General features: G+C 40.4%; 1 protein-coding gene across 3 annotated transcripts in view; it reads right to left on the bottom strand.

The window, feature by feature from the left end:
* Positions 1–19417, bottom strand: part of mgat4c (mgat4 family member C) — a 149942-nt gene that overhangs the window by 96420 nt on the left and 34105 nt on the right. For 2 of the 3 annotated variants that reach the window (XM_028045802.1, XM_028045819.1), the window contains exon 2: positions 15941–16095. The gene's annotated coding sequence lies outside the window, so the exon portion shown is untranslated. Of the gene's footprint in view, positions 1–12436; positions 12514–15940; positions 16096–19417 lie in introns of all 3 variants that reach the window. The other variant, XM_028045810.1, reaches the window with a different exon arrangement.

The following is a 19417-nucleotide window of genomic DNA, read 5'->3' as shown; positions in this document are numbered from 1 at the left end:
TTAGCATAGCTAAATATTTAGCTGCAATTTAAATATTTTGTTAAGAAGCTAAATATTTAGTTAGCAAGCTAAATACTGAGCTTCAAATTAAATGCTTAGTTAGCATGCTAAATATTTAGCTTCATATTACATATTCGGTTTACAGGGGTGCCCAAAGTCGGTCCTGGAGGGCCGGCATCCTGCATGCTTTAGTTCTCTCCCTGGTGGTAGTAACAATCTTTTCAGGACGTCAACGTTCTTCTTAGGCCTCTAATCAGCCATCATTTGATGCAGGTGTGTGAAACCAAGGAGGGAACTAAAACACGCAGGATGCCGGCCCTTGAGGACCGACTTTGGGCACCCCTGGGTTAGCAAGCTAAATCTCTAATTGGAAACTAAACACTTAGAACTAAATATTTAGGCATCTGGCCTAAATGGAAGTCTGACCACCAGCAGCAGGCAAGGCTGGTGAAGTGTCTTTGGAAAAGAAGAATGGAGAAGAACAATTGTCCAGATGTGCCCATGTGACTATTATGATTGCAGCCAATAAACTACATACTAAAATATACAACTAAATACTGACCTGAAGGGGTGAATATGTATGCAGTCATTTACTTGACTGTAATTTTTCTGCAAATTCTTATCGAAAAATACAGAACGCTGCTGATCAGCATTTTGTTTACAAAAGTAATGAAATGGTGAAAATTCCAAGGAGGGAAAACATTTTTTTTTACACAAGACTTGCAATGTTGCATGATGTGGCTGAAATGTTTAGAGGGGCGACAAAAGTCCAAAATAAACATGCATGTTAATGACCAGCTTCAGAAACATGAAGGTTTGCAGGGAGGGAAAAAACACTTCTTATGCTGCCACTCTGAAACTAAATGTAGCATATAATGAACAAGGAACGACAATAAAACCATTAATCATAATTATCCATCCATCCATCCATTTTCTGTTCACCCTTGTCCCTAATGGGGTCGGGAGGGTTGCTGGTGCCCATCTCCAGCTACGTTCCAGGCGAGAGGCGGGGTACACCCTGGACAGGTCGCCAGTCTGTCGCAGGGCTAATCATAATTATGTGGAGGGTAAAAACAAAAATCAGGGTAGCGATTCTAATTACTAGACGCGTTAGGCCCTAAACGGTAGAAATTCTTCCAAAGTGAACTTTTCATCTTTATTTTCTGCAGTGCGAGGGAAAACATTATAGACATAAATGAGTGTTTTCTTCTTGTTTTTCCCCTGTCACCATTGGGGACATGGGAGATGGACACATACTGTGCAGCCTCCTCAGGAAAACACTGCAGGCTGCATTCGGTGAGACAAAGTCTGCAGACTGGAGGCTTCACTGAAAGCTGAAGGAGCGAAGGCTCCTTCCAGCTTGCGTCCGGAGAGAACAAAGCTGGCAAGTAGTTCCATTTGGAACTTTAGCGACAATGAACAGACTAAAAAAAAGTTTTCTCACATCAACCAGAAAACAAATTTTTAAATATTTACCACCGAATTAAATATTACATTAGCAAGCTGCATATATACAGTAGTCTGCTAGCTAAATATTTTTGCTTCATATTGAATATTTGTTAGCAAGTTAAATATATAGTTTGCTAGCTAAATGTTTAATTTCAAATTAAATATTTGGTTAGCAGCCAAACACTGAGTTAGTAAGCTAAATATTTTGCTTCAAACTAAATATTTAGTTAGCAAGATAACCAATTAGCAAGCTAAATATGGAGCTTCAAACTAAATATTAGCAAGCTATAATTAACCAAACATTTAGCTCCAAATAAAATATATGGTTAACATGCTACATATACATAGTTAGCTAGCTAAATATTTTGCTTCAAATATTTGGCTAGCAAGCTAAATATATACCTACAAACTAAATATTTACTCAACAAGCTACCTGTTTAGTTAGCATAGCTAAATATTTAGCTGCAATTTAAATATTTTGTTAAGAAGCTAAATATTTAGTTAGCAAGCTAAATACTGAGCTTCAAATTAAATGCTTAGTTAGCATGCTAAATATTTAGCTTCATATTACATATTCGGTTTACAGGGGTGCCCAAAGTCGGTCCTGGAGGGCCGGCATCCTGCATGCTTTAGTTCTCTCCCTGGTGGTAGTAACAATCTTTTCAGGACGTCAACGTTCTTCTTAGGCCTCTAATCAGCCATCATTTGATGCAGGTGTGTGAAACCAAGGAGGGAACTAAAACACGCAGGATGCCGGCCCTTGAGGACCGACTTTGGGCACCCCTGGGTTAGCAAGCTAAATCTCTAATTGGAAACTAAACACTTAGAACTAAATATTTAGGCATCTGGCCTAAATGGAAGTCTGACCACCAGCAGCAGGCAAGGCTGGTGAAGTGTCTTTGGAAAAGAAGAATGGAGAAGAACAATTGTCCAGATGTGCCCATGTGACTATTATGATTGCAGCCAATAAACTACATACTAAAATATACAACTAAATACTGACCTGAAGGGGTGAATATGTATGCAGTCATTTACTTGACTGTAATTTTTCTGCAAATTCTTATCGAAAAATACAGAACGCTGCTGATCAGCATTTTGTTTACAAAAGTAATGAAATGGTGAAAATTCCAAGGAGGGAAAACATTTTTTTTTACACAAGACTTGCAATGTTGCATGATGTGGCTGAAATGTTTAGAGGGGCGACAAAAGTCCAAAATAAACATGCATGTTAATGACCAGCTGGATGTTTTGTACTGTACCAATCTTCACTCTACCGGTTTAAAGCGTAGAGTGCAAAGAGTGTTTGTTCTAGTAGAACACACCTTGTTTTGTTTACAACACCTTCGTTAATTTATAATATAAGACTTGTGTTGCAAGCGTGACCTGCCATCTTTCAGCTAAGTGGCGACTTTCAAAGGCACTCTGCTGCCGTGACGACCCTTTGGCCCTCCAGCAGCTCCAGAGCCGGGTGACCCTAATTAAAGAGTTGGCTTTGCTGCCAAACCATCTCATTGGAAACCAGCCACATCTGTGGTGACCCCCAGCATATGAGCTGCTCCCGATGGAAAGCAATTAAACGCTTGGCCGCTCAAAGAACAAAATATACGCGGGGCAAGAAATCCCTTAGATAAATTAGAAAACATGCAAGTAAACTCTGGGTGAGCTGTATCTAAGGCCCCAAGGAGCCGCCTGCCACCTGAAGGGGTGACATGGAACCCCAACATAGCAGACAGCATCTGAAGACTGTGGCCAAGCAGCGGGTGGAGGGTTCCCCACGGTGGAAGACTGCTGGGAGTAGAGCAAGGCTTCAGAGTTCATTGGTGGGTTTGAACAACAGGGACACTGACAACTTGAAGAACTGAAGTGGGATATTTTCATCCTGCTAAAACTGATCAGAAAACATTTCAACTTAACCGCCTTAGAATGTTTAAAGGGGCAGTATTATGTGTTTTATGTTATGTATTTTCCAGACACATAGTGCCATTTTATGGCACAATCAAGTGACTATGTTACCTCCGGTTGTTATAAAAATACTACATAAAAATATGACTTAAAAGAAATTTGACTTTAACGCCTTTAAAATGGGTCTCTGTCTCTTTAAGAAACTCCTACTCTATCTAAAACTCATGAAGTGATCACTATGCCTCTTCTCTATTAATCCCTTAACAATGTCTTCACCAGCATTCAACTGACAGTAGCTCCTATAATGAGCTCAGCAGATGAGCAGTTCCGTCAGGTGTTTGCTAATTGCTGCCGGCTAGTCTGAAGGAGTTGAGTGGAGGAGTTGTGGTGGAGGGGTGCACTGTGAGGTGGAAGCTCAGAAGTTTGGAAACTGCATCTCCGAGGAGGCCGCACTAGCTATAGCTGAATGGTTGCCATGGGAGATTAAAGGATTTCTCAAATTAAAGATTACATTAAACATTAAAGATTCAAATCAACACTTCAGCTATGTTAATGATGAGGGAACAACATTATAACATGATGTAAGGCTCAAAAGAGTTGAGTTTTACGCAGTACTGCCCCTTTAAAAATCTAAAAGAAAACCAGAAACGAGGCTCAAACTTGAGCACAAAAGGAAACTTTGCCATCACTGTAGTGAATTATTGAACTGCACTTGGCGGTTAGCAACATGCCAAATATGTAATTAATGAAAGTAGCAAACGGTAACAATGACTGCGGCCCCAGAGGGTTTCAGGTCAATGTGCTGAGCTGTTGAGTCAGCCTTCTGCACATTTTCCTGCTACCTGTTTCTTGTTAAATTTAGCATTTCTCAGTGAAAAAATCATGTTCAAATTTTCATAAGCCTGTCAGCTGCCTGTGTCATCTACTAGTCTTGATAGAAGGGCATAGAGCCTTATGTTGGTATGTCGGTGTTGTTTCATGATGTTCTAGTATATTAGGGATTAAAATAGTCAACATACTGAAGTTAGTGTGTGCCAGGAATCAAGACTTGTATTTAATAGAGACTGAACCCTGATTAAACCTTTCCCACAACTTTCTCCTCAAACCGTTTCCTGTTATTTTACAGTATGTTACATTCTAAGGCTGCGTGTTATGTTTTCACTTTTGACACAGCGGGACCTTTTTCACGGTGCTCAGATTTAAACCAATTCCTGCCTTTTCTACACTGCAGGAACTCGCCGGCTCTTGCAGCGGCTATTACTGAATCTTTTTCTCCACTCCTGCTTAGCAATCCGGTTTTCTTTGCTACAGCAGCTTAGTGCACTTTGGCTATGTTGAAGTAGGGTTCTGTTAGGAGGTCAAGACCAGTAAATATCCTAACATCTCCACATTACACTCCAAGCATCTTGAAATTGCTTCAATTTTTTTGAAAAAGCATACCTGAATAAAAAGTGGAGGCTTCTTTGGAAAGAAAACACAGATGTTTCCCCACAACAGTCAAAATGTGTTTAAGTGTTATTGTCGCACATTATCTTGAGCACACAAAAAAGATGTTTTTCAAATTTACATATATATATGTGGGGGGTGTGTGTGTGTAAATAAATGAAAGTTAAATAATAATAAGTTATATTTGACTTACTTGTTGAGAATAGTGCAGTAATCTAAACTCTACAAAAATGCATAAATTGGTTTACACGTGCAAGTAGGAAGTTTTGTGTAAAAAACTAGCGCTGCTGATTAAAAAACTGAATCCGATTAATCACAGTCTAAGTTTGAAACGTTTTCAAAAACGTGCACACAACATGCTTATAAAAATGTCAGTTTGCCAGGTTTTTATATTCAGGACAGTTTAAAAGAAGCCATTTTGATCCAAATGCTAATTTAGAAATGTTAACAATAAACTCCAATTCATTGTTGCAATACCTTGGCAACGACCTTGATTTTATCCAAATTTGCTTTCGAGCTCACCAGCTCATCTTTTCCCTTTCTGTGTGCGACTCTGCATTGTAGACTGCAGTACAAGACGGTGTAGCTGTTAGCTAGCTAACCCATCACAGGAAAGAACAGGTATTGCAATAAATCTGCATCACGTAATATTTACGAGTTAAACTTTTTATACTGGCGCGTTAATATTGGCATCCCCAGATCAAACCCATCCCTAATGTGAGGTTTTGGTGTTTACAGAATTTTAATGGCTATTTGATGCATTTATCACCAACAGAGTTTAGATTGGCCCTAAAAAAGACCAGATTAGTTCACTTTAAGCTATAAGCCCGAGCCCAAAGTAAACCCAACATTATTTTAACTAAGATTTTATTATAAGATGTTATTTTCTGCTGACTCCATCACGCAACAAAAGCCACTTCCAGTATTACATCAAAATAAGACAAGAAGAAGTCAAATACTGACAGTAACTGGAAAGACTTCACTTTGACATGAAATATAATGGCATTTTAATATAGTAATGTTGTTGTAATGTTAATAGGTATCTTGTGCGACAAAATAGTGAATAAGCACTTCATTATTCCTATGTCAACTCAGACTCAGTTTTAATTTCTACTATGTTTCTACTATGTTTATGGACTCGTAAAGTACAAAACCAAGTTCAGTTGTTCCAAGTCAAAAGAATATTCTGCGGCAAAGCTGCTTCTGCTTCTTTTCGCCTCTGCAGCATGAAGAAACCATCCATTAGCACTCTTTCTTGTTGCTATTTCCAAATTTTCTCAGCATATTTCCGACTCTGCAGCCATCATTACACTGCAGGCATCCAGCTAAACGGGCAACAAACTGTGGTGTTCTCTGATGGTCAGAAAAGAGTTTACAGGCCTGGTCATTGTTAAGCCAGAACACAATCAACAGAAAGAAAATGTTCTTACAGCCACTTTAAGCAAAGCGAGAGCTTTTGTAACGTGAGTACAGAACAAAAAACACGTTGGAACGCAAGAACACTTTAGTGTCGCTCTGTTGAATGAGTGAATCTTTTTATCTAAGTAAAAAAAAGTATCATCGACTACAAGGAGACAGCCAGGACTAAAATATTCTGCACTCGAGAAATTTCTGAGAAGATGGCCGCAGTTAGTAGAATATTTACACCGCGCGCTTCGTTTCATCAATTAGACATAACGGCGAAATGTTGTTTCAACTATACCACACCAGAGCGGTCGGGGAGCAAATCAGCTGGGGCTGAAAGGTGCTCAGCAAGAACTTAAACTACGATGACCTTTAGAGTATAACAATGTCCTGGGGAGCAAAACCCATTAAGCACAGTAGCTGGAGTGAGCCCTGCGCTGAGAATCCATCTCCTTACAGCAGCCAAAAGCGACCCGGGGCCAGCGACCGGAGCCGGCCTCAGTGGATTGATGCCCGTAATGTTCAGAAGCAGCGTGAGCGGACCCACTGACCCGCTAATCACAACACTGCTAGCTGGTGGAGGCTTTTTTAAATGGGAAAATATGTACATAGAAAATATGTACATAGAAATGTGAAGACAGAACTCCAAATTACACCGCGCATCATGCTGTCGCGTTACAACTACAAACTTAAAGGGGCAGCATCGTGTGTTTTCCAACCACATACAATCTTTTAATAGCATAATCAAGTAACTGTGTTACCTTTATTTGTTATTAAAATGCAGGTAACATAGTTATAATTATATATAAAATATGAGCTAAAAGAAATTTGTAACAATGCCTTGAAATAGGGCCTCTGTCTCTTTAAGAAACTTCTGCTCTTTCTGAAACTCCGCCTTCAGAAAGTCATCACAACATGGCTCCTCAATTAACCCTTTAATAATGTTTTTACCAGTGTTGCACTGAGAAGCAGCTTGTATGATGAGCAGTTCCACCAGGTGTTTGCTAATTGCTGCTGGCTAGTCTGAAGGAGTCATGTGAGATTCAAGGACCTCTCAAACATGCATCACTGAATCAAACCACAGCTTCAAGGAGGAGCTTCGTCCTCGAAGGCGGGGCTAGGTCCATCCAGGCGTTTTGAACAGCTGAATGGTTGCCATGGGAGATTAAAAGATTTATCAAACATGCATCAAAGAATCAAAGCAACATTCCAGGTGTGTTATGTTATGAAAACATAAAACTGTAACAGACAGAATGTTCTGTCTTTGTGTGGGAAACGTCTGCGTGTTCTTTGCTACTGGATCCTGATACACTGGGGGAGCTGTTGTCTGTTGCTATAGTAATGAGTCTGTGGTTAGCGTAGCCAACACAAAAAGTGAGAAAAAAGAAGAATGTTCCCAAACAACTCAAAGCCACTGCATTATTTTCCAAATGCCGTGGCACACTGCACAAAATGAATAACACCTACATCTCCAGGTTTCATTCAACAGAATTGTTCTAGCAAAGGTACGGATGGCAAGTAAAAGAATTGCCCGTTTGCCCTACCGCCTTGTGAACATGATGCTAGCGATAACATGCAAAGTGTCTATATGTTCCCTTTGTGCTTACCGTGTGATGATGGATGATCTGTGGAAGTTTTTGGATTTTGTCAGATTAAACCCATCTGACGTCACGCTACCTTAAAACGGCCTAAACGGCATTTGGGGCCTGAATAAAAACTCAATAGTAGATAACAGAATTAATGATGCCATCTCAAATTTACTTAAAAAGTTGTAAAATTTGGACGTCTCGAGGCACAAGGCATTAACACTCAAACTGATGCTCAGTCATCGAGTAAAGTAAACCATTACATTCTGATGCATTAAGAATCACACACCAGAAGTCCCAAAGCTCAACGTCATTGTGCCACAAGGTGCCCTATTTCTGTCTGACTGCAGATAAAATGCACTGCCCCCTTTTCACTTCATCACTCGGATTTTGTGGCAGGTGATGCACCCATTCCACAGTTGGAGGAAATATTTTCAGGACTGCCTGAAAAGCCGGTGTTGTTCCTCGACAATGAGTATTCCTTAAACATTTCATGTCTCTTTTAGTTTTTGTATTTTTATGGAGCACAGAACTAAAGGATGAAATTTTTTTATGCCTCCATATGCAACCTTATGTCTTTAGTAAAATGGCACTTAGTTCCTCAGCAGCTGTGCAGTAAGTGGTTCTTTAAAGTCCGGCTGTATTTTCACTGGCACTGAGAAAGGAGGTGGAGGTATTCGGCTGCTTATTGCCACTAACAATGTTTTCAAAATGATGCATGATTGTCTATGGTGGTAGTCTCTGTGTTGTTGGGGAATAGACGGGGCAACTTGTTCAGAGCGTACCCCACTTCTTGCCCAATGACTACTGGAAGTAGACACCAGCCCCCTACAAGGACAAAAAATAAAAAATGGAAAGGAATATGGTGTGTGATGGAAAGGTAGAGCGCTCGGCTCGTGTACGGAGGTTTTTAGTTTTTCATGACCTTGTCTTCCTCGCACTTCTGTCTTTGCCCATTTCCAGTCTGAATACTGCAAATAAAAACTTTTTCTGCTGTCTGTAATATCCGCACTAGAAAAAAAAAATCTTTTTAAAATTTTTTACGTCTTCATAACTTTACTTGGTCATCTTTGTAGAGATGCACCAATCTGAATTTTGTGGACAATTTTCTAATCTCTGGTTTATGCAAACCAACATTTTCAGCTGATTCCAATTTCTCTTTATGAACGACAGCATAAGAAGATACCAGAACCACATTCAGATTCTCCTTCCTGCCAGGAGTTATCAATAATTAGCTGTGCTACAAGCAAAGATGGTGGATGTGTGTGTGTGTGTGTGTGTGTGAGTTTGAGAGAGCATTTGCTACAAAATAAGATTCTGCTATTTTATAGCAAACATGTAAGGACTTCTAGCTGTGGTTAGCATCATATAGAAGACATTAACACATGTGTAACGTCAACATCTCATGAAATCATGCTTTGCATAACCTGGTTGATTTATACGGAAGAGGACTAGCGCCACTGGAAAACTGTTTTCTCAGAATTCTGAGAAGAAAGTTAAAATTCCCTTTTTGTCTTTTCAGTGGCCCTAATCCTCTTCCTAGCTTCGTTCCAAACCAGCAGATATAAATGGCTTTTTTTTCTCCTTTCTATTTGCAGCATTCTTAAAGTTCACTCAAATTTCATATGACAACTGAATGGAAACATAGCGACTGACACTGAGAATAGCTAACTTTGAGTCGTTAGCGCCAGTCAATTTGGATTTTCTGACTGGAGAATCATTGATTGGGTCTTAAACTGTTTCTGCCTTCATTCTACTATAACGGCAAGTTCAGACAATTCAAGAATCTAACAAAACCGAGCCTGAAACAAAACACAACACAGTCAGTATTTCACAAGAAGCAGCAGCGCTGTGTTTAAATGACATTGGGTAATATCATTTATTAGAGTCTTGTTGTTGTGCAGTCTTAGCTCAGGTTTGTCTTTAAGTCTTCAGTGTACTCAGCCTCTGTCCGGTGCCACGCTTTACCGCTCTCCATGAAACGAGGCAGAATTCCATTACACGGCGACCGAGGCCCCCCCAACAACAACTAGCTCTTGTTTCAATCACCCACACAGGTGGATGAGAGCTAACGCTCCAGTCGCCACACTGCGGACCACCGGAGGGCAATGAGGCGTGAGGAGGAGGCACGCAGAGGGCGGCCACTGGAACGGAAAGACATGCATGAGCAGAAGTCCTGCTCCCAGAATAAGAACATCAATCTGGGTCAGTTAGGAGAATTTCATACGAGACCTCTGGAGCTTGTAAAGGTACGCTGTGTAGCGTCACGTAGCTAATTATGAAATAAGGACGAACTAAAAGAATTTTTAAAAAAACATGTCATGGTTTCTTTCACACTGTTTAACTAATCCATCTCACCACATCACAACAAAGCGGTTTCGGGACTCCCGCCGTACCGCTTCTATTATTTGGAGCACTTTGAGAAAACCTGAGCTTTTCATTGCCGCCGTCGTCAAATTGATGGCCCTTCTCCCACGGACTCCGCCCACTCTGCCGGCGCAAGGCGAATGGACCGCGGGAAAACAAACACCATCAATCATCATGATTGTCACACTTTTCACCGAGTTCATAATTTCCCCTGTTAAAAAAAAAAAAAGAAAAAGGCGGCAGTGCATCTATGGGCTGCGAAGACGATTTGAGGCAGTAATTAACTGTGTTATGAGCGCACATTTATAATTAATGGGTGACAGTTGCTGGGGGAGGGATTTGTGGGAGTGCTAATAAAATTACTTTGTGAATTCTTATGAATGTCACCTTACTTATGTCAAAAATGTGTTGTGTGTGTGCGGGGGTGCATGTGTGTGTGTGTGTATTCCCCTGGGCCTGAGTGCCTGCGGTGATTGAATGCCATCTTGCTGGAGGCCAGACCATTCAACTGCGTCTCTCCTCGGCTCCCTGTTGTAACTCTTTGTGTGCGTGTCCCCTGTCTGCCTGATTGTATATACAGCCCATAAATGATATTAATGGATACAGCCTACAGGGAAGATAGCGGTGATAGCACAAACGTACCGCCAGCTAAAGAGTTGACACTGAGAAATACTGGCAGAGATTAAGTCAAAATTGAGGCGTTATATAGGGTCATGTCCACATGGAAGCCATCCTTTCTGAAACCCTGTTAGGAAATTTAGGCAAAAAAATAAAATAAAAATTGAGCTACCATAACCAACATCTCAGTTGCACAACAACATACTCACTATGTAATTACTGCAGGGTTTGTAGTCCGCCTTCTGGGACTATAAGAGTTAATCAACCTGTTCTCGCTACATGCAAACAGGTCGACTGCACATGACTGAGCTGAAAGATTTATTTGAGCATTTGTAGAAACGGTATGTAAATCATGTGTAAATGGAAAGAGTTTCAGCTCCTCCACTTTGGACCTTCGGTACTTTTGTCAACACCGGTTGTTTGGCTTCTCTTAAGGGGCAGAATTCTGTTTTCCAGCCACAAAGTATCACTTAAAAACACAATCAAGTAACTGTTGCCTTCAATTATTATAAAAAATGCTATGTATATTAAATCTGAATTAAAAGAAAAAATTACTTTGTTATTTAATGCCTTGAAATTGGGCCTGTGTCTCTAAAACTTCTGCTTTTTCTGAAACTCCGCCTTCAGGAAATCATAGCAACATGGCTACTTTATAAACCCTTTAGCAACGTTTTTACCAACGATGCACTGAGAAGTAGCTTGTATGATGAGCTCTGCTGATGCTCAGTTCCACCAGGTGTTTGCTAACTACTGCTGGCTAGTCTGAAGGAGCGGAGTGGGGGATAGAGCTGCTCTGTGAGACAGAAGCTTGGAAACTGCAGCTCTGAGGAGGAGCTGCGCCTCGAAGGCGGGGCTAAGTCTAACCAGGCGTCCCACCTCATGAACTCCCCCGCTCAGCTCCAGACTAGCCAGCAGCAATTAGCAAACACTGGGCTGCCTTTTAGTCTTCATTACATGACATAAAAACTGTTAAAACTCAAGTTTCAGACCAGGAAACTATGTCAAGTCTGAAGTCTTTGTATCTTTGCTAGTCACCACCTCTGCTGTCAGTGTTTGCCCAATCGTTCCCTTATCTGATCTAATATAGTTTACCACATGAATTCACCAGTTTAGATTGAATCTTGCAGTTGGGAAAGCATTCCTGGGTAGAGTTTGAAAATATCTCACATGAAGATGTTAAAGTACAGTGTCGTCTGAAATCCAGGTACCAAGATGCTCATTTCTACAGTCCAGACATGTGACCACATAGAAATCAGCAAAGGAAGCCTCCTTCTGTTTCATTGGCTCCTCTCTCTTATAAATACTAAGAATAAGAAGAAAAAAATGTATTCAGATAATCCAGTTGCTTTGTTTATTAATACAATGTTTAATTGAACAAATGTTTCAATTTGAACCAGTCTCCTTTCTGGAATGTAATTTTCCTGAAATCGCTCATAAAATCATCCAGGAAGCTTAATTTAACAGTAAAAGCTTGTTAAACGGCTTCCAACAGGATCATTTCTTGCATAGACGACCCATGCAAAACGTCGTCTATGCAACACTGACCTGCAGCTGGAGTGAAATGATCAACAGCATATGCAACAAAGCTGAAAATGCCTAATGCATCACCACTGCTATTTGATTTATTTTTATTTTTTTTCAAAGTGAATGTCACATTCACTCACCCTTTTTGAAGTTCATTTCTATTCACACCGGAGCTCTCTCCAGGGATCGGCAAGACGCTTCATGACAAACCATACAGCTGTAGGTCACAGAGAAAAACACATGGCTTCCAATAATTCTAAGGTAAACATTCTATTTTCAACACATCCAACACACATGAATTCATATCGGCAAGATGGAGAGCGGAAGAATAGTGATTCTGGCTCTGGTTTCTGCGTAGTCAGTCAGGCTAATTGTACATCTGACAAGCTGCGTTTCCATGACAAATGTGCGCAAATATTTGTCGATGTTCCGCTGGTGTCAAGAAAACACAATTTCGCAATCGTGGCATTTACATTAAAAAAAGAAATGCAGTTAAAACACGTGAGTAAGTTTGTTCATGCGATAAGTCATTAAAAAACACGATGTGTCGTCATCCTCCTACCACTTCCTGTTTTCTTCTTTGTCTTTTCCCCCAGTAGTAACGGCCAGTTGTTGATCACGTGACTCGTGATGTGAAAAGTGTTTCCATTTCAGTTTTATGAAACACTAACTTTGATACGGCCAAAAACAACACCTTATCCTAAAGGAACATTTTTTCCAAGGTTTTTTCCTATTAGGCTAATTTATTTTCATAATTCCAGTTTACGCAATTATGTGGTCAATGGAACCTGAATGGTAAGTCCGTAGAGAGGGCAAACCAAGCAACTGGGCAGGGGCGCAACTACATACTTTCTGAGGTGTATGCAAACATGTCATGTTATCGATCATTTCATACACAAACAGATGTTAAGTACATAAAATGCTGACTAGAAAAAATTTCCCCACATCGTTTCTGCGCCCCCTGTAGCGCAGTGCCCCGATGCATTGCATACAGTGCATCCCCACTTTTTGCGCCACTGCAACTGGGCTTTCACTAGGACTTTTTTAGCCTTGTGAAATTATTTTTGCACTACCAATGATGACCTCTTCACAAGTCCTTATTTCTCCCTGATCTTCTGGAGCGTGCACGTGTGAAGGTCGCATACATTTGAGATGTTCCACCAGCAAGAAAAGTGCGGCTGAAAGTACCGATTCAGACATGGCTGCATGGAAAAACCGGCGCTCGGCAGCAGAACGGCATTAAAGTTTGATAGACCCGCTCATGAAATATGAAAGCATTGATTAAATGGATGTTAATCGGTTGCCCATGGGCGAACCCAGCCGAAGCGTAAGGTGAAGCTACGTCCTGCTGAGATGAATATCAAAGGTTTGGGGAAAATGTGTAAAATATTAACTCTGCCAGTAAAGATATGCTGTTCACTTCACACAGAACAGAAATCCCTTCACACACACACACAGTGCTGTGAAGAAGCATTTGTTCTCTTTACAGCTTTCTTCTGTTTTTTCTTTAAGATGATCAAAGTACAGGTGCATTGATTGCAATTCCGATTTTGTCTGCCACCGACTTTTTTCATCTGAAAAGTCTCGAAGTTTGCAACAGTGGCGCGTCTGTTGTCATCGTTTGCAGCAGATAAGATCGGTTTCTTATGCAAGTGTGGGCCAATCATCAATATGCCAGAGTGAAGGGAAACAGGGCCAATTCATCAGTGCACCCTGACATCAAACTAATTTTAACAAACAAGTGTTTTCAAAGGCTTTCTTTTTAGGAATGGAAGAAAAACCAAACCAACCTGGATGTGTGTGTTTGCAATAACTAAGTGAGTGTTCACTGTGGAGTTTGTCAATCTGTCATTTGCAGATCTCGCTTTGTTATTGGATCTCTCACTTCTTCAACCGATAATTATGGGCTGTGTTTTGTTGCGAAGAAACAAGACAAGTAACAGTAACATGAGGAGCAGCGGGAACGGAACTTGGAGCAGCACATTTTTCAAACCTGTGTTGCTTGCAAATGTTTGACATCACCTTTAGAAATGTACAATACACACTGGCTTTCTAAATTATAAGAACCATTTGTCAAAGTGAAAATAAATTACATTTTTTCCAATTCGGATTTTATGTTTTTATGTGCAAAAACAGTAGAGCCAAAAGGAGCAAGGTTGTGCTGAAAAAAACAGAAAACCTTCTGAGGCAATATTAATGGTTTCTATTGAGAAATATAAAGGTAAGCTCAAAACTGGTCAAAAGCATCCATAGCCTGGATCCCAGGGTCAAAGGTTGTTCACAATAAAACGCTGACTCATTTTTTTTTTGTCTCACTCCCATTTATTATTTTTGCATTTTGAAACTTTTATTTGGAACCTTCTTAAGATCCAATAGGAGAAAAATTCTTACCATTTTTCAACTGGTCTTAAAATTTCGATCAGTAGCGTAATTTTTATTTATTTTTTTTACAAAAGTCTTATTTCATTAAGAGACAAAAAAAGAGAAAATATGTCAGTCACTTTTAAAAATACCAACATTCATAACCCTTCCACAGAGGTTAAAGTGCAACGGCGTTGAAGTTGGCCTGACTCTGACGTAAAGGCACAGCTAACGTTCTGTTCTGACCCACTTTGAGCGCACAGGGTGTGAGAGATGAATAACATGTTTCTGTTGCTCTTTTGAGAGTGACAAGAGACAGGCGGAACTTGAAAAGAGGCTGGAAGTGCTAATGAGCCTTATTTTAACAACACAACGCCTCCATGAATATTTAACACGGCCAAGTGTGATGAATTCTCCCCTCTGAGTGAAAAATCGTCTCTGAAAAGCTGCTGCAGCCGCGATGCTGCAGTTCATCGTCGCTCTACGCAGCGCTGCAGGGGCTGCTGTTGAATACATTTTTTTTTTAAATTAAAGAAATACATTCGCTCAATAAAACGACCGACACGATCACTGACACCATTACTTTAACTTTTTTTTTTTTTTTTTACTTTTTCACGTTTCGTCACGTAACCTTACTGTATTTCATCGGAACTTTACCTGAGGTGGACTGATCAAAAAACAAGACATGGTTGTGAAATGAAAAAACATTGAGACATGGGCTTACTTTATTCTACAGACACGAGTTTGAAAAGTGTGGAACTATTTATTGATTCTTTTTTCAGTCCAGAGTAAATGAATGAAAGTAACCAGAGACACAAATGTTGCTCTTGACAAACATTCCTGTTTGTTGCAGGCTTCTTTAAGACACCAGTCACATGAAGAACTGATATTCATATCAACTGCACTTAATTTTGTATTTTCAAATGTAATGATTTCTATTAATAGGGTTAGGGTTAACAGTGACGAAAATAGTCAGACTAACAATCTCAACACCACAGAGAGTTTTGGGTGGTTTTAAACATTAAATCAAATTTATCATGACAGCAATGAATCAAACGTTGTATCATGATAAATAAAGTTTCACCCCCACTACTTACAGCTTTCCACTCACCCACACCATACTGTGGGCGTTTCGGACGCTTCTCGGAGTATTTGAATTCACGCCGTGTTGATCATAAAATCCAAATGAAATATTTCAAAGTTTGTGCTTGTAGCTCGACTAAACTAATGAGAAAGTTCAAAAGGTGCGAATATTTTCACAAATCACCAGAAAGGTCTCTTACTTCTGACTGACGCTCAAACTTCCCCAGAACATCCGAAGAGCGCCGTTTCCGGACAGGCGGTCAGAATCTTCCAAGACGTCAACTCTCATGGGCTCACTTTGTTGCTAAGCAACAGCAAGGGCGCCAGTACCTTTCCAGGAAAACAACTTCACCGTCTGGGAAAAGAAAAAAAAAAGAGAGAAAAAGAATAAAGATAGAGGGAACACGCGATGAACCTCTTGAGCGGGGTTAAGTCGCACAGAATAAGAGTCAACAAGAAGCGCAGCGGCTCCCGGGGCCAAAGAGATGCATGTGTTCCGTAATCAGCTTCTTCGCTTGCAGCACCAAGCGATGCGCGCTCAGTATGATGAGCATCGGGAAATTAAAGCCACCGTTGCACCTTAAGATCATTAAAATCTCACTGTTTCCAAAAAATAAAAAATAAACCTTTTTTTCCCCCATTATCAACATCTGTGGACACTCAGGAAACGTATGCAAATGGTGTTTGTGTCCTTCATTGCTCTGAGATATGTGAGCAAACACCCTGAGAGCAGATCAAAAGGCTACTAACAACAGGATCTGGGTCTCCTTTCCTAAGGAGGCCGGTTGGTTTTATCTCATTAAAGCAGGAGAGAGAGGAGGGGAGGGAAAGATTCAAGTCCGAAGGGAAATGAAACAGTTTTGCCCGTATTTGCTTTGTTATTTAGCTGGTAAAGCTCAAATTAATTACTCTCATCTCCTTCACTCTATTCATGATTCTAGCTGTAAACACATTAGTCAAATAAAAAGTCTCCGGCACACCTGGCTTCCTTATCATTTTGTGCTTTCCGCCACAGGAAGGTTGGGGCTTTCCAGCGCGCAGACTATTACAGAAGCCCGGCCTCATTTATGGGATATGGTACCTGCTGCCTGCTCCACCGATAGCTGCCTCCCAGGAAGCCTTAATGTATGAGATTTGTCAGTGTCAATTTCCCAGTTAATCTCTCTGGTTCACCTCGCCGCTGCCTGCCTCGGCTGCCCATTCATTCATTCTGCTGCCGATCCTCCTCCTCCTGCTGCAACTACGGTGGTTAGAGGAGATGGAGGCGGGAGGCCCAGGATCAGGAGATGCATCCGACGAAGCCGCGCGTCTCCCTGCATGGGAGTCCGGCGGAGTTGACACGGTTCTGATAAAAACTCAAGATTATTTCAAAATTCATTCGAAACTGCGCCTTTCGTTCACAGAAAACTAAAAATCTGAAAACTGAAATCTGGCTCAGGCGAAGTAAGCATTGCGGTGGAAGTACGACTAACTCCGCAGTAACACGAAGTGTCAGGATGACAAATTTTGCTGGACGATAAATCCAGCAAAATATGCAGACAGCGGAAGGCAAAGAGGAAATGTGTCCGACGATTGACCCTGGCCGGGAAACCGGAGGAGTTGATATGGATCTGACAAAAACTCAAAATGTTTCAAAGTTCATGCCGAACTGGGCCTTTGGCTGACAGAAATCTGAAGATCTGAAAACTAAAAAGTAGTAAAAAATAACATTTCAGTCAGTTTTTTTTTTTAACATTAACTGAAATGTATCATGAAAATGATAACTCAAAATCCTTAAAATAAATTTTTCTCGATAAACGTTACACGATACAATAAATCGTAAAACGGTCATGAAATTGGTAAAGACATAATACTTTGCCCTCTCAATCCAATAAATGTTAAATTTGTAAAAAAAAAAAAAAAAAAAAAAAAAACTTAACACTGGAATTGGAAAATATTTGAAATATCCCACATAAAACAGAAAAAACTAAACAAAAACCAAAGAAAAAATGGGAATAAAACCACACACAGCCGAGACCAGAAATATATTATGTATGGAAAACTTGGATTTAAGTAGCATTTGGCTGCTGTGTGAACGCAGCTTAAGTGTGTGTGTGTGTGTGCGTGTGTGTGTGTGTGTTGTGGGAATGTTTTTGCTCCAGCTCCAGGTATTATCTTCAGAGTGACCTTGTTGTCTTCACTTGCTGGCCGACATGCAGACCGTGGCTCCACAGAGATTAACACACCTCTGCAGAATGAAAAGCTGACCAATTTCTACTGTGTTGCAGGTAAGACTTCATAAACCTTTACCTTTAACAGATGTCCTGTCACCCTCCTCTCAATAACAGCTTTTCTACCTTGACAGTAAAAACATAAATAAATGAAATAACTAGTTGTGGTACGTCCATGTTAATGCCTAGTTCACACAGCAAGATTTTTAAGCCAATTTTAGTCTCTCTGTTATGTTACGATTGTAATCTCTGAACACTTGGACACCATCTGATTTTTCAAGAGAAGACAAAAAAATGTAGGAAAAGTTGAGTCAGACTTGATGTCAGACAGAAGGGAGAAACAAACTCAAAGGAAGTATGAACGACACAGAGAAAAGATTGGTATAATCGTGGATTTATTCATGCCTCTCAATAACTCACTGCTTTCCTAAGCAGTGAGAAAAGCCAGGATTCCACAGGAGAACAGGAAGTTTTCACTTTGCCACCAGACCAGACTTTGGCAGGCCGAGATACGTTTGTTTCTCTGCTGTGAGCGAAATGCTAATTTTGGCTGGTTTCGACGAGCCTGTTTTCAGCTCCTAATTACTGGACACTGAAGGCCTGCCGGCCAATAACATCGCACCATTAATTAATTAGGATGACTCAGCGAAAAACCTGATTAAAACTTCTGCTCCTAGTAATATGAAACCTGAGAGGATGATGCTCTAAATTAACAAGCAACGGCATGACAACCGAGCTGGTGCACGGTGCCAAAACTGTTGCATTTTTCTCCTATTCACTCAAAAAAAATAAAAAATTGCTTGGCTAACCGTGTGATATCATGTACTGCTCCTGCTAAAGATGGTAAAGGAGACCGTTGCCCGCTTTGACTTTGTCAAAGACACCGAGGGCACAGGATGACTAAATTACGGATGTAGCAGATTGTACGGCTCTGTGCCTGCTTAAGTTCCACGGACGTGTTAAATTACATTATCTCCCTAAGCTCTCTGATATTTAGCATTCACAACACGCTCCTTCAGACATATTGCTCTAATTTACTTTGCAATGTAAGGATATTAAATGTTAAATAAAGGTGAGGCTGTATTTTTAATTCTTCTGGCTGGCAGTATTGTGATTCCGCTTCTTTTCCTTCAATGTTTCAACGAATTGCCAAAAAAATTAGAAACCAGCCACAAAAACTGTTAGTACAAATTCAGATTTAGCAAGTTTATGCTGGTGGCTGTTAATGATTTTTCAGATGATGGAAAGTGTTTTGTAACATCATTTTTTATTTTTTTGCATAGACAAGTTCAGAGTGGTCCAACTAGAGTGATTTTCAATGCGTTTTACAAACAAATTGACAGCAGCTGGGTTTGTCGATATTCCGCTAATGTCGAAAAACAACCTGGCAATTGCGCCGTTTCCATTAAATAGGAAACGCAATTAAAATGGTGAAGTTTGTTGACGCGATGAGGCATTAAAAAACAC

Source organism: Xiphophorus couchianus, chromosome 2 (assembly GCF_001444195.1).
Source record: "Xiphophorus couchianus chromosome 2, X_couchianus-1.0, whole genome shotgun sequence".
Classification (NCBI taxonomy): domain Eukaryota; kingdom Metazoa; phylum Chordata; class Actinopteri; order Cyprinodontiformes; family Poeciliidae; genus Xiphophorus; species Xiphophorus couchianus.
This window is presented reverse-complemented; position numbering and strand designations above follow the sequence as displayed.